Source organism: Platichthys flesus, chromosome 4, assembly GCF_949316205.1.
Source record: "Platichthys flesus chromosome 4, fPlaFle2.1, whole genome shotgun sequence".
Lineage (NCBI taxonomy): Eukaryota > Metazoa > Chordata > Actinopteri > Pleuronectiformes > Pleuronectidae > Platichthys > Platichthys flesus.
The window spans coordinates 10,130,960-10,144,950 of record NC_084948.1 but is presented as its reverse complement, the minus strand read 5'-3'; the positions used below and the strand labels follow the sequence as shown (position 1 = coordinate 10,144,950).

At 41.7% G+C, this 13,991-nt stretch overlaps 1 protein-coding gene across 1 annotated transcript in view; it reads left to right on the top strand.

The window, feature by feature from the left end:
* The first annotated feature begins 5,373 nt into the window (after positions 1 to 5,373).
* Positions 5,374 to 13,991, top strand: part of LOC133952005 (kinase suppressor of Ras 1-like) — a 33,867-nt gene continuing 25,249 nt past the window's right edge. The window contains exon 1 of the mRNA XM_062386280.1: positions 5,374 to 5,490. The gene's annotated coding sequence lies outside the window, so the exon portion shown is untranslated. The remainder of the gene's footprint in view (positions 5,491 to 13,991) is intronic.

The following is a 13,991-nucleotide window of genomic DNA, read 5'->3' as shown; positions in this document are numbered from 1 at the left end:
AGTAAACGTTTTTAGACTAACACATATGAGAAATAAGTTTATGAAAATGTATGAACTAAACAATGAAATAGTTTCAATAACAAATAAAATAGCTAAGGAGGGTGTAAAACCTATAACAGCATGAATAAAGTAAAAAAAGAATGGAACTCATACAGTCAGAGATATCAGGTCCCTTACGATTATTTTCATCAAGATCCATGAATTATTCCCTGAGATATTAACGTAAATGTCAACAACATCAAAAACGCCAGATCTTGCCATGTTAATGAAAGTGAACATATATTCCTGGATTTGCCTGCTGATCCGGATCTACATCAAAATGTAATGGGTTCCTCCCTGGCCCATAGTGCCTGGTGGTAGCTTGTCCAGTAGTTTTTGCGTAATCCTGCTTAGAAACAATTTTATTGAGACTCTGGTAGGGTGAGGCGGAGAGAGCCTGTTAACTTTTGGAGTGGATTTGTTGAAAGGGGCAGATGCAGGAATCTTTCCTTTTATCAGGCATTGCACAATAAGGTTACTTTTGCGAAATTTATTGTGAATCATTTACTGAATAATGCAGAAATTTTGATCAAATCAAGCACAATTAGATGAATGATATCTAGGAGTGTGCGCAATTTGGTGCAGCTTGAGTGAAATTATAGGGATTGTTGGACCTTGCCAGCAGGTATACGCCTTGAAGAGTGCCTTTCTATTACATGCATACGTTCATCTATTCATCTTCCTTTCCCACAGCACTAACTCTGCTGTCATGTCAGAATGTTCCACACCCTCCTGCCAAACAACAACCCTGTATCTCACCTTTGAGCCACCTGACTCTACCTGTTCCCAGATTGTCTGCTGTGCTCTCCACACGGTATCTTTCTGGCCTCTGTGGCCTGTTGTGGACTACCAGCTTGTCTTTTACATTGACTTTTGACTGTTTCATCTTCCTGTTAGCAAGTACACTGCAGGCCCTGACTTTACCTCCTGTTTGTCTTGGGTTGCTTCGGCCGGCCAAGCCTCAATGAAGCTGAACCATTATAAAATTGAATGTAATTATGAGTTTCACTTGAGCCAAATACTGCCAAATGGATGTTCGTGTGCTCTCTCCAACCAGTGACGTTTGTTTTGGGGCTCATTCAAAAATTCAGTAGAGAAGCTATTCTTGGTTATTATTGAAAGTCTGAGGCCTTTGGGTAGTCGGCTGCTGTCTGGCTCAATTTGATCGAGAATAAAACTGATTTATACTGTACTGCCATGTGATTTTCTCTGTGGAAGAAAATGATCTGTCTATGTTGACATAGAACTGTGGTATTCTGACAATGCAGGGATAGGAGGGATTCTTTATCGATTAAATACATCAATCTATTCAGTTAGATTGATTATGAAACCAAACATGTGGTTTACAGACACGATATGTAGGCTGTGCCAGTCAAACAGGAATTCAATTTAAGTTATATATTAAGAATGGGATTCTAATATTTATACATAGGATTTTTACCTATACAGGGGTGCAGTGTCCTGTAGGATTTTGTGTCTGTGCAGAGCACTGGTGTGGATTCTTCTTTTCATGTCCAGTGTGAATAAATAAAAAAGTTTAATCCTCAAAAAAAATATGAAACAGTATTTAATGTGCTACATACGTGTCTGTGCCCAGAGACTCCCTGGTCTCATTATCTGTCTGTGCCCTCTCAATGTGTGTTTATGAAATTAAAGTTCAATTAAAGTTCACTTCCTAACTCACAACCGACTTCAATGTCACCACTCTCCTTCTTGTGTTTCATCACAACACTATAATAATATTGAGATATATTGTCATGTTTCACTGCACTTTGCTCAAAGTTGGCACCACACACAAAAGGATCTAGTTTCTTCTGTAATACACCTTATTGCTGTATCATCATCATGTGGTTCAATGAGGACCTGAAACTAAGTGAAGAAGAATTTTCCATAACACAGGAAGTGAGTAATTGCTTTGTTATGGGCTCTCAAGGACAGAAGGGAGGGGCAGTCAGCAGGCAGAAGAAAACAGCAGGCTTCAGTCCTTCATTTACTGGAGCATTCCAGTTTTCTTTTTTAAGCAACAAATTCCAGAAATATCAACATGTAACATGTGGGAAACCATTTATTTTTTCCAGATGAATCAGAGGGCATCTGAGTTTTGGAAGTGAAACCCTCTGCTGCAGCGGGGGAATGTAGTACGTGTCAGGCTCCACGCAGCAAATTGTTGTTCATCAAAAAGTCGTAAGGCTTTAACCTCGTGACAACGCCAAAGTTACACGCTTAGTCATTTTATGGTCAACTGTTGTATGATCTTTTTGTGTTGTGTGTATGTGTGTGGTGTGTCTGTGTGTGTGTGTGTGTGTGTGTGAGGGTGTGTGTGAGTGTGTGTGTGTGGGGGGGGGGGGGGGGGGTTGTGGGTGTGTGCATACCATGCAGAATAGCCTACAGGGAGCAGCAAAACACTATCTAACAGAAACATCTAGAACAAATGCGGGGCAAACACATCACTAGGTGTTTATCATGATTAAGCTGATAACCATAACTAATATAAATATGATTCATTTAGAAGAGAAAACACTGCTATCATGTTAAAGTAGCCTGAATAAACTGGACCTGTTCAGCCAACGTGCAAGCATATAAAGTGGGAGTGCAATAAGAAATGATGGGACTTCCCCTTTAAGAACAGTGGGAAAAACAACCTCAGATAAAGATTCATGTCCAAACAGGCTGGTGTTGAAAGTGTCCGGTGTCGTCAGACTGTCCAAAGAGAGTGATTCCACATTTTAGTATCTATCTATCTATCTATCTATCTATCTATCTATCTATCTATCTATCTATCTATCTATCTATCTATCTATCTATCTATCTATCTATCTATCTATCTATCTATCTATCTATCTATCTATCTACTATCTATCTATCTATCTATCTATCTATCTATCTATCTATCTATCTATCTATCTATCTATCTATCTATCTATCTATCTATCTATCTATCCAACGGCCGGCTATCTATCTATATCTATCGAGCTACATTAAAAATAACTGTAAGCCCACCCAAACACTGTGTATCATTTACACAGGTATTAAGTTATTAACATTTTTTGCTACAAACAACCAGTGCACTTTCACCGGGTTCAGTGTGCTCTCATCCACACGTCAGTGATTCATGGGTCAGTATTTTAGCTTTCTGCCTCTGATCAATCGGCCTCTTATTTGAACTTATTCTCTAACATAAAGTATGATAAATGTCCTGAGTCAATATATTTTAAGGACATAATCTTTTAGGCTGTCACTGAGTGTCAATGTGGGATTTTTTCAGTAAACACTGTAAAATATCCCTTTATGTTTTGACCCCATCTTGTGGTAGTGTTAATCATTGTAGTTAGGGCCCCGAGCACTGACAGGCACCGACAGGCACTGACAGACTGTGAGGCCTATTGAAATTGTAAGGATTATTCTTTTTATTTTTTTGAATGAATTGGCTTTTTAATTTTTTTTATTTATAAACATTGTTACTTCTTTTTAGGAAAGAATCGACATCTCGTGACGGACGTTAGTGAAGCACAGTGCTCTGCTCGGGCCAGTTCAGTGCTGCTTTGCAGCCCTAGTTTATTCTTTATTTTGTATTGTTTAATTTTGCTCCACAGTTTCCTATTCTAACTCATAACAATAGTAGCAACAGCTGTCTATATACAACAGCAGGATTTACTCTTTTTGATTTGGGACTTGCTACAGACTATTATTTGATTTCTTGAAAAACCAAAAGTCACAAATCACTTTTAGCTTTAAGATTTATGTATTTTTTTTACCCTACATCATGGCCCTGATGGATACAGCACAACCCCTCCCATCAATATTTGTCATTAATTCTTGACATTTATTGATTCATTGAACTGTTGAACAGTGTTTTCTGTAAATGGCTCTAAATGTTGTAGCTGTACCTTCTCAGAAAAACAGAAGTCTCTAACACTTTTAAAGAAGTTCCTGTGGGAGTGAATCAAAGCAGCTATCGTGCTCTTATTGTGTGAAGCGTCTTGATTGCACAAACGTCTTACCAAGTATGTTTTGTACCAGGTGGCCCTCTGACATCATACCTCCAACACCCACTGTCTGTGCTTTCTGCCCCACTTCACTTTGCAAAGTGCATCATCAGGTACAGGATAACAGACAGAAGATAACAGCATGAAGCACTGCATTCAGGAAGTCAGGCTCGGCCCCACCACAGCAGATGGCTGACATTAGATCTTTATTGTTCAGCTCATGGGCACTTCAGCAGTGTGAGGGTTTAACTGCTGGTTCACTGCTTCTTCATCTGGTTCTTCACTGACTAAACTCCGACGACAGATGGCAGTGTACTCTCATTTATATCAAAGACAAGGCAAACCTTCCACTGGAACCTTTTTCTATAAGAGTAGTTTCTGCTGTTTAATAACACAATTTTAAATCAATAGAAGCCTTTTCTATGTCAGTGGAAAAACACGCTGAAAAACGGCATGCAATGCAAATGTAATGCATCTGAAACTAATTCAGTAACTCAGTATTGTTTAAAGTAATCTGTCAGTTCGGTTGAGCATTATTATTATAAATTCTCTATCTCCTTCTTTATCAGTCCTCTGTGAACATCTCCTCATTGGGTTGGATCTAAACTATTCAGCAGGGGCGGTGCAGCAAGGTGGGCAAAGCAGGGCCCCCAAGCTGAGACAGGGGCCCTGAGAACTGAAAATAGATTATCATTCAGTACAATATCTTCATGTATCTGGAATAGGGTAGATGATGATGTGAAAACATTTTTTTGAAAATTAAATAGAATTTTGACTTAAATCTTAGAAGTTAGATATTATTCAAAAACTCTAACTTCAGAGAATAAAAGTCAGATATTTCAATAAGTTCCCAGTTTGGGATCAATAAAGTACATCTACCCATTTAGATTGTACTGATTCAATTCAGAAATCGATTGTTTTTACTTTCTCTCTATTGTTCTTTATAAGGCTACATTATGTCTCCCTTATTCTTGTTGAGGGTTAAGACAGAAAATGTTGAGTTTATCGCTGTCTTTCTTTCTTTCTTCTTGTCCTTCCTTTTTTCTTTCGATGTGCCCTTTATAAAGAAGCTTAACAAACCGACTTCCTTTACCAATGTCTTGGTTTAATTTGAAGGTCACAACAGGAAACTTCAGCTGGGGCCTTGTTATGTCAGGCGGCTTGGTGAAGCAGCAGCTTGACGATGGAGGCAGAAACACGGAAACACGCTCACACAGACCATGCATGGTTTCAGAGGAAGCGCTGGTGCGCGGCAGTTTGTGTCACCGCCGCGGAGGAGTGGAGAGACGAGCGGCCGGAGGAGACAGTCACAGGTCGGGCCACAGCACCGCTGAGCCGGGAGCAGCAGAGGAGGCTGTGCGTCAGCGCCAAACTCATCCAGGAGCTGGTGGACGTCAGTCTCACAGGACCAGATGCACCACAACCAACCAACCAGCACAGCCAGCAGGAGATCCGCCCGTTACTGGTACAACACCAGCACCTCTGACACCCATCACATTCTGAGACCTTGATAGAAAGGTTCACTGTACTCTTTGCTCAAACTATGATATAAGTTAGAATTTGTGATCGTTGTTATTCAAGTAGGTTTCCATGTGGTGCTGATAACCTATCAACGGTCAGGATTAATTTAACAAGGACTTTATACAGAGCACATTTTGACACAGCAGAAAAAGCACAGTCACAAACTGGAATGGCTCACAGCACTTATCTTCTCTAAGGCCCAACAGTTTCCTTAAATTCAAGCAAGCTGCAACCAATTTCTCATTATCAGTTCCTGTGATGTGGGTGTTTGACTCCATCAAGATCTATGAATAATTCACAGTTAAAAAAAACAAAAATGTTTCTCACATTTTAAAACGCATCTTCCAACCTCGTTTTGTAGGAATCCCTTCAGCTGTTTCTGTATCATCGTGCTTACAAACCAACAAACAAAGAAATGGACGGGGGGAAACATGACCTCATTGGTGGAAGGAACTTACTATGTGGGAGGTCAAGTGCTGTTAACACAAATAGACTGCCTGATGTCTTTGATCCATAGACATCAATACTGTGTATCTGCCCTGGTGATGTTTCCTCGCAGCGTCACTGCAGCCTTCTTCACCTCTTGCTTTCTAACGGGTCCCTGACTTCAGTTTGGTCTTCACCAAATAAAATGCAGGTCAGTCAGTTGGACCGAGATCTGGTGATTGTAAGGAATATTATTCCCCCTTCTTACCTTGACAAGCTTTCAGGCTTTTGATGAGAATCATTGTCCTACTGAATGATAGATTATTATCAAATGACTTCATGCATTTGGCTAAATCTTGGCTCACAGAGGGCTCCTGGACATCTTTCACTCGTTCTTATATATTTGTCAGTAGGAAAAAATGGATGTTTACCATATCCACTGGCAGTCATACATGTTTGAGTCATAGCAGAACCAGCACCATGGCAGGGAAGGTGTTGACTTTGGTTCATGAGCTGCTGCTGAGTTGTCCATAGAACTTTTTTTCCAGAACTCCACCAGTTTCTCTTCGAGTGTTGATTGAACTGCAGCCGGGCCTTTCCGTTTATGACAGTTCACATCTTGTGGTGACACCTGAAGTGAATGTCGTGAAGTCTTGATTGTTGACAAGATACCATGTGCGATCACCTACATCCTGGAGAGAGTTCTTGACTTGCTTTGCAGTCATAAAGGGTTTCTTGTCATTGTTATTCACAGTGGGCCAATCAGTCTACAAGGTGATTCACCATTTTCTAGTTGCTTGCTAACTTGGCAAAACTCAAGCCTTTTATAATGATCTTTTAGATTTGTGTCTATTTCAAGCTAAGCTTAAACAACTCCAGCTCAATCTAACTCTTCTATGCATGGCCTAAATTGAAATGAAACAGAGCTGGACAGGAAACGTATCGTAGCCTAGTGTCAAATTTATTTTTCACACTTCCACTCTGTTTACTATGTGTTTAAAAAAATTGTTATGTCTCTGACACCGTTCTTTATATATTGATGTAAACCTGATAAGAAAGAGACTTTTGAAACAGGTCTCTTATTATGGAGAGTTGGGGGGGGGGGGGTCAAGGAGCTATTTATAATTGTATAGAATGAAAGGAGCAAGAGTAAGCAAAGTCTCCTTCAGTAGTCTGGTGGGAAAGTAGATGGCTTCATGTATTTTAACCATATCATTGGGTTCAGGTAGAGTCACTGGAGAAAAGGAGCTGAGGGATGGCATGCAAACTGGTATTGGGTCAGGGGCAGGCAGGCTATGGGTTTTGCTGCTGTTTTCTGTGATGAAAATGGTATGTCTTTCACAGAGGGCAGGTGATGCATGCAAATGAATGTTGGGTGGGGCTCCAACACTCCAGTCAGGTGTTTTATAGAGCACTGTAGAGTCCACCTCTGTGCAGCAGCCCAAACACACCTGGATTTAGTAGCGTGACGCTGTCGGCGCAGGCTGCTGATGTAGGCTAGTTTTTCAGATTCAGTTTAAACCAGTTTAAGCTCCAACATCGGATCAGACCAACAAAACCGAATCAAAACGTATCTATTGATTCGCGACTCCAACTTTTGATGGTTGCGTGTATCCTCTCACACTACTTGGTTAACCTTGGTGAGAAAATGGCATGGTTTATACAAGTCTGTAGTGACTTGAAACACAATGTGTGAAGCAGCATTTTAAATACTTTGAGCTGCAAACACAATCGTAAGCCTAACCAAAGTGCTGGTGTTGCCATAACCTGACAGGAACCTGGATGCAGACCTCAGACTCGGCACTCACTTTGTTTGCCAGCAGTCCACCTGGAACAACTCTGATTAATACATAATCACCATAACATAAATGAAAAAATAGTTTAGATAGTTAGTTAAGATGTTACAGGGGACATGCTCTGGCAGGCCCAACAACTTCTAGCCTTATCAGACTGACAAGTGGTGTAAGTGACACTCATCACTGTTTATAGACAGTGACCAAACACACGTCATATATTTTTCCATGATTCTTGTCATTGTTAAGTTGCTAAGCAGTAAGATGAATCACTCTGCTCTTTTCTGAAGTCCGAACACTGTTTAAAACCTCCCACAGGATTGGTCTGGTTTGTTTGGTTCAATGAGAATCAGAGTGGTGAGTGTGTTTTTTGTGTCTTGTAGCAGTGACATCATAGATCTGTCAGATTGGCAGGTTTTCCTTTTTGACAGATTTTCAGTCTGATTGTGTGTGTGTTTGTGTTCTTGTTTTTGTTAGCTCTTTAGGACATTTTACAGCATGCACACTGACCAGTAGACTATGTGGGGACTAAAGCCAAGTCCTAATTTTTGAGGTCCCGGATAAGTTATATGAGTCAGATGTGGTCAGGGTTAAGCATGCATTGGTCATGGTTAAGGTTAAGTACAAGGTTACTTTTAGGTTGTCACAATAAATGGAAGTCCTAATACTTATAGCTGTATAAACCTGTGTGTGAGTATCAGAGTGGTTTTGAGGTTTTATGTGGTCCAAAAGGTCATGTAGCAGTAACATCATAGATCTGTGTGTGTTCATATACTCATCCATTTGTAAGGATCATTTTAGGCATAGACCCCACAGAGTGAGGTCAGTATTGGAAAGTGAGGACTTTTTGTCCAGTCCTCACTTTTTCAAAGGGCTGATTGAGGGTTAAGACTAGGGTTAAGAGGGGTCAGGTTACAATTAGGTTCTGCTTAGGGTTAGACATTTAGTTATCATGGTTAGGGGTAGGATGAGGGGCTGAGAATGTTTCATTTTAGTGAGTGTCCTCTCAACTATAGAGAGACATGCATGTGTGTGTCTGTGGTTGTGTCTGTGTGTATGTGCGTGCTTGTTTGTGTGTATGGCTGAGGAGTGGCCGTAGCTGCCTACTCTCTCGGGGGTTTAGAGGAGCACAGATGGGTTGTTGGGTACATCTGCGGCGTGAGACAGAATCTAGCTGTGGTTCCCTCCCACGCATTCTGAGCATGTCTTGTTTGACAAAAACAGTGGATGACGTGAAAGAGTGGGAGGAGAAGACGAGAGGTATGTTAATGTACTGGGGGAAATGGATGTGTATACCATTCATGTGTGGTTTCGAGGTTTAAAATATCGTATTTTATTTTCCTGTTTTCCTTTGAGTATATGTGTATGTATGTATTTATATGGACGTCGTGTACATAGCTTTTTTATTTTTTATTATTAACAGTCTTTGGTGCAGATGAAGTTAGAAAACTTTGTGTTCATCCTACCTGGTTTATCTGTAATGAAGACTTTTAAAGTCATTGCTTTTCATAAAAGGAAACCTTCATCTGTGTGGTTTATATTTAAGTTTGATACAATTTACTGAACTGCTGTTATTTTTTCATACATTTCATGTTGGCTATTTTAAAGTCTCTTAAGCAATCAACACAAGTTCACAACTTCTCAAAATGAAAACTTTGTTGGGACAGAGATCAGCACCTCATGTGTCTGTGTCTCAGTCCAATGTGCTGCAATACAAAGAAATCTAATAATCAAAATGATCAGTTGAAGTTGGCTGTGGTTTGTTATCGACCAATGCTGTAGTTAAGTTGTGACTCAGTCCAGCGACCCAAACAAACACAACGTAAACCTCAGTCCTGTATGTATGATCAGTGATGGTGTAAAGTGAGCACAGGTCAGCGGGAGTGAGGAGGAAACAGACTCCGACAGAGACTCTGACACAGACCGGACCTCTAATGAGTGTCTGTCTGATCCTGAAGCAGCGCTAGTTTGAATTATGCAGCGGCAGGACATCGCTTGAAACAATGAAGGTAGCCGAAAACATGAATCGATTATGTTCTGGCTCTGCATCGTTGCAGAGTCATCCACGCCTGCATCGCAGAATCGAGACATTTCCACACCTACTGCAGGCGTGTGGTGCAACTTGATGCGTCTTTGCCGGCTGAGTTCCCAGCTCTGTGTTCTGATGCAGCTCCGTGCGATCACTGACCTTCTGCTCTTTCCCGTAATGAATCAGAAACATTGGCAGTGTATGCAAAGTGTTCTTGACAGTTAGGAAAGCCCCGTGTGGTTTCCCCAACTGCCTGCTGTTGTTTTCTCTCACCCCCTCCCCTCTTTCCTCTGTCAATTTTTTTCTGACCTTTTTCAAGTCGCTTTTGTTTTTACTCTTTTAATCTTTAGAGATTATTTTGCAGAGAAGCAGGCCCCTCGACAGTATACATGTCTGATCCCCCAATTTGCTTGTATCATGTGAAAAAACAGTATGTCCACATTTATTAGATGGATTGGCACAAAATGTGACTTTGAAGTGGAAAAGAAAATAATATGGCATCTAATTTGACAGAGTTGTCGCCGAATATTTCATCATTTCAGCTTGGTAATTCGGGCGATTTGCTGCATTTCTTTGTCCTATGTGATAATAAATGGAATATCTCTTGTCCAACAGTTGTCAAGAGACTGTTGCTTCAGTGAAAATAATCCCAGCGGACATTGAATGAGAGCACAGTGGACGGGTCGCCAGTGTTTCACAGAGCCAACATATAGAGACATTCAACCATTCAGATTCACAGGTTTGGTCAATTTAGAATCTCCAATCAGCCTCAACCCAATTTGAATGTCTTCAGACTGTGGGAGGAAGCAAGAGTACTTAGAGAAAACCCCAAAAACTAAAATCCTCTGCCTGAACGACTACCGCCCAGTAGCACTCACTTCCATCTTCATGAAGTGCTTTGAGCGGCTGGTCCAACCATTCATCACCTCCTCCCTCCCTGACTCTCTAGACCCTCTTCAGTTTGCCTACAGGTCAAATAGGTCGACTGCAGATGCCATCTCCCTCACCCTCCACACTGCCCTCTCCCACCTGGACCAGAGGGTCACATATGTGTTCATTGACTACAGTTCAGCATTCAACACCATCGTGCCCCTGAAGCTCGTCACCAAGCTCAGAGACCTTGGGCTCAACATCCCTCCGTGAGTGGATCCTGAACTTTCTGACGGGCAGACCACAGGCGGTGGGAATCGGCAGCACCACATCCTCCACCCTGACTCTCATCACCGGTGCCCCCAAGGGCTGCGTGCTCAGTCCTCTTCTGTACTCCCTGTTCACGCATGACTGCGTGGCCACCCACTAATCCAACACCATCGTTAAGTTTGCTGATGACACCACTGTCATAGGCCTGATCACCGGCGACGATGAGAAGGCCTACTGAGAGGAGGTCGGATCCCTGACATCTTGGTGCCAGGACAACAACCTCCATCTCAACGTCAGCAAAACGAAGGAGCTGATCGTGGAGCGAGTCAGCAGCTTCAAGTTCCTCGGGGTCCACATCACTGATGACCTGACCTGGACCCATCACACAGACTCCATCAGGAAGACGGCCAGACAGCGGCTCTTCTTCCTCCGCAGGCTGCATAAGCTCAACATGGACTCCAGGATTCTCTGCAACTTCTACAGGTGCACCATTGAGAGCATCCTGACTGGCTGCATCACCGCCTGGTATGGCAGCTGCACCGCCCTGAACTGTAAAGCTCTACAGAGGGTGGTGAAGTCTGCCTAGCACATCACCAAGACGGCGCTACCATCCATAGATGACCTCTACACCCAGCGGTGCAGGAAGAAGAGCAGCCGGCTTATTAAAGACCCCTTTCACCCCAGCCATAAACATTTTTGCCTGCTGCCGCCTGGCCGACGGTACCGCAGCTTCAGGGCCCGCACCACCAGGCTCAGAGACAGTTTCATTCCCCAGGCCATAAGACTTTTAAACTCCTCTCCGTGACATATTTGCATATTTGCACTATTGTTGTTTTATTTTCTCCGCAGCTTTTTATATATATATATTTATATATATATATATACTTTATTTTCTATTTAAATTTTGATATTCTATTTTATTCTATTTTATGCTATTTCTATTTTATTCTATTTTATAGGTTGTAATTACTTGAGCATTGCTAGAAGAGAGCCTGAGCTTAATGTTATTGTTATGCATTTGACAATAAAAAATCTTGAATCTTGAATCTTGAATCTCAAACAGACACGAGGAGAACAAGCAAACTCCAGACAGACAGACAGTGACCAAACCAGGAACCTTCTGACTGTGAGGCAACTATGTGCTATCCAACAATATCTCTGCTTTTGTCAAGGGATCAAACATTAAGACATGACAGATGATATTGCCCACTGAAAAGCAGCCGTGTAGTGTGTATGTGAGTGATACCCGCTTATCTGTGTGTATTTAATCAGCTATCCCAACCCGTACTTACCCAGTCATTGTGTCGGTGGATGAGAGAAGGAGACCTGAGCGTAGCTGTATCAGAAACGTGATGCTGTTTACACTCTATGCAACATGTGAACCCTGTGGCACATGTAATGTAGTTGCAGTCATCATGTAACCGAGCCGAGCGAGATCTCCGACAGAGATACACGGTGAAGAAGTGCCGGCTCTTCACTGTCGTATGGGTCCAGTTGTTGTTCAGTGCAAACTAACACCCTCCAGCTTTTGTATACGGGGCTGATCAGGCCACTCAATCCAATCACAAGGGACCGATAATTTGGTTGCAGGCAGATTACTTTCCATCACAGTTTTTCCACAAGATGGGACATTTGCAGTTTGTATACACATTGTATAGGCACTCTACATGCTTAAGATGGAGGGTTCTGAAAGAGCTCTTTAGCTTGCATTGCATTAAAATTGCATACAAATGGAGCTAAATGTAAAGTGAAGGTCTCCTCATATCTTATAAGCAGTGTTAGTCTACACAAAACACTTGTTCCATTTATAGTTGATATAACAAAAAGCTAGCTAGACTAGTGTCCTAAAATTCCCTGACCAATAAGGATGACGTAAAAAGACATAGACAAATTAATAAAATAACATGTTTAAAGCATTTAAGTTTTCTATTAAAAACCCACAGATAATTATGTACAATATGCAATGTTGGAGAATATGATTAGTATGTACCAAAAATAAAAAGAAGTGTCTATCAAACACCTGATGAACCTTCCACTACACCTCAGTAAGAAGTGTGTGGTGTGATAGCGCCCCCTTACAGGTGAAGCTGAACGAGTGCATGTGGACACAGCTGCTGTTGAAGCAGAGGGTACCAGAACGGGAGAGATCTGAAGCTCTGACTCCATACCCGAGACTGGAGACCCGGAGCTCTCACCACAGTTCATACAGGCACTGTGTCTCCACGTGCTCAGTATGAATCTATGTTTTGAAGCAGTCGTGGAGTAGAAGCGCTGTACATTCATTGAAAGGTGGAGCCCTTGCAGGTGATGAGTGTAGCAGTCTTGACTCTCCTATGGATGAACCTGGGACAACACAATTCCTACAGTTTTCTTGCTCCTGTAAGAAGTCTAGCAGCAGCAAGTTGTAGATACCAAAATCTGACGAGTGCAAGACCAGAGGAGAGCCTGTTAACAGGGGTCAGATAAATGCAGGTTGTGTGACTGGAATGCGAGTCGGAAAAAGTTCAGATGTGTTAGAAGTTTGAAGAGAGTCAGAGCTGACACCTTAATTTAACTGACTTTGGAATAAGTGCACTGATAAGTGTGAGAGATGATTAATTATGTTCCCTTATTATATCTACCTCTGTGGGTCGCAGCTCCTCAAACACTGATTAGAGTTGATATATTCAATAGAATATTCAAATAACTTTATTGAAAATGATGTTCAGTGTAGCAATTACATGCTCAAAATGACAGTTGGTGAAATGTATTCTAAGCTGAACAGCAGAGCTGAACCGAGTACTTGCTTGGTGTTTTCTTTCTAACATGTGAGGACAGATGTGGGTGACTTCAATGTGTGAACACGTTTCAACATGAACGTCACTCCATGTATAGCGTTGTAACCTGCTCACTGCAAAAAATCCTTCTGAAACACATTTAGATGCTTCCACTGGATCTTAACGGGGCCATTTAGGAAACACTTACTACTCCTCATACCAGGGGTTCTATCAAAATGGATCTCTGATTTATAATGTCCTGGGCCGGCAGACTTATTTTCCATCTCATATGTCCTCTATT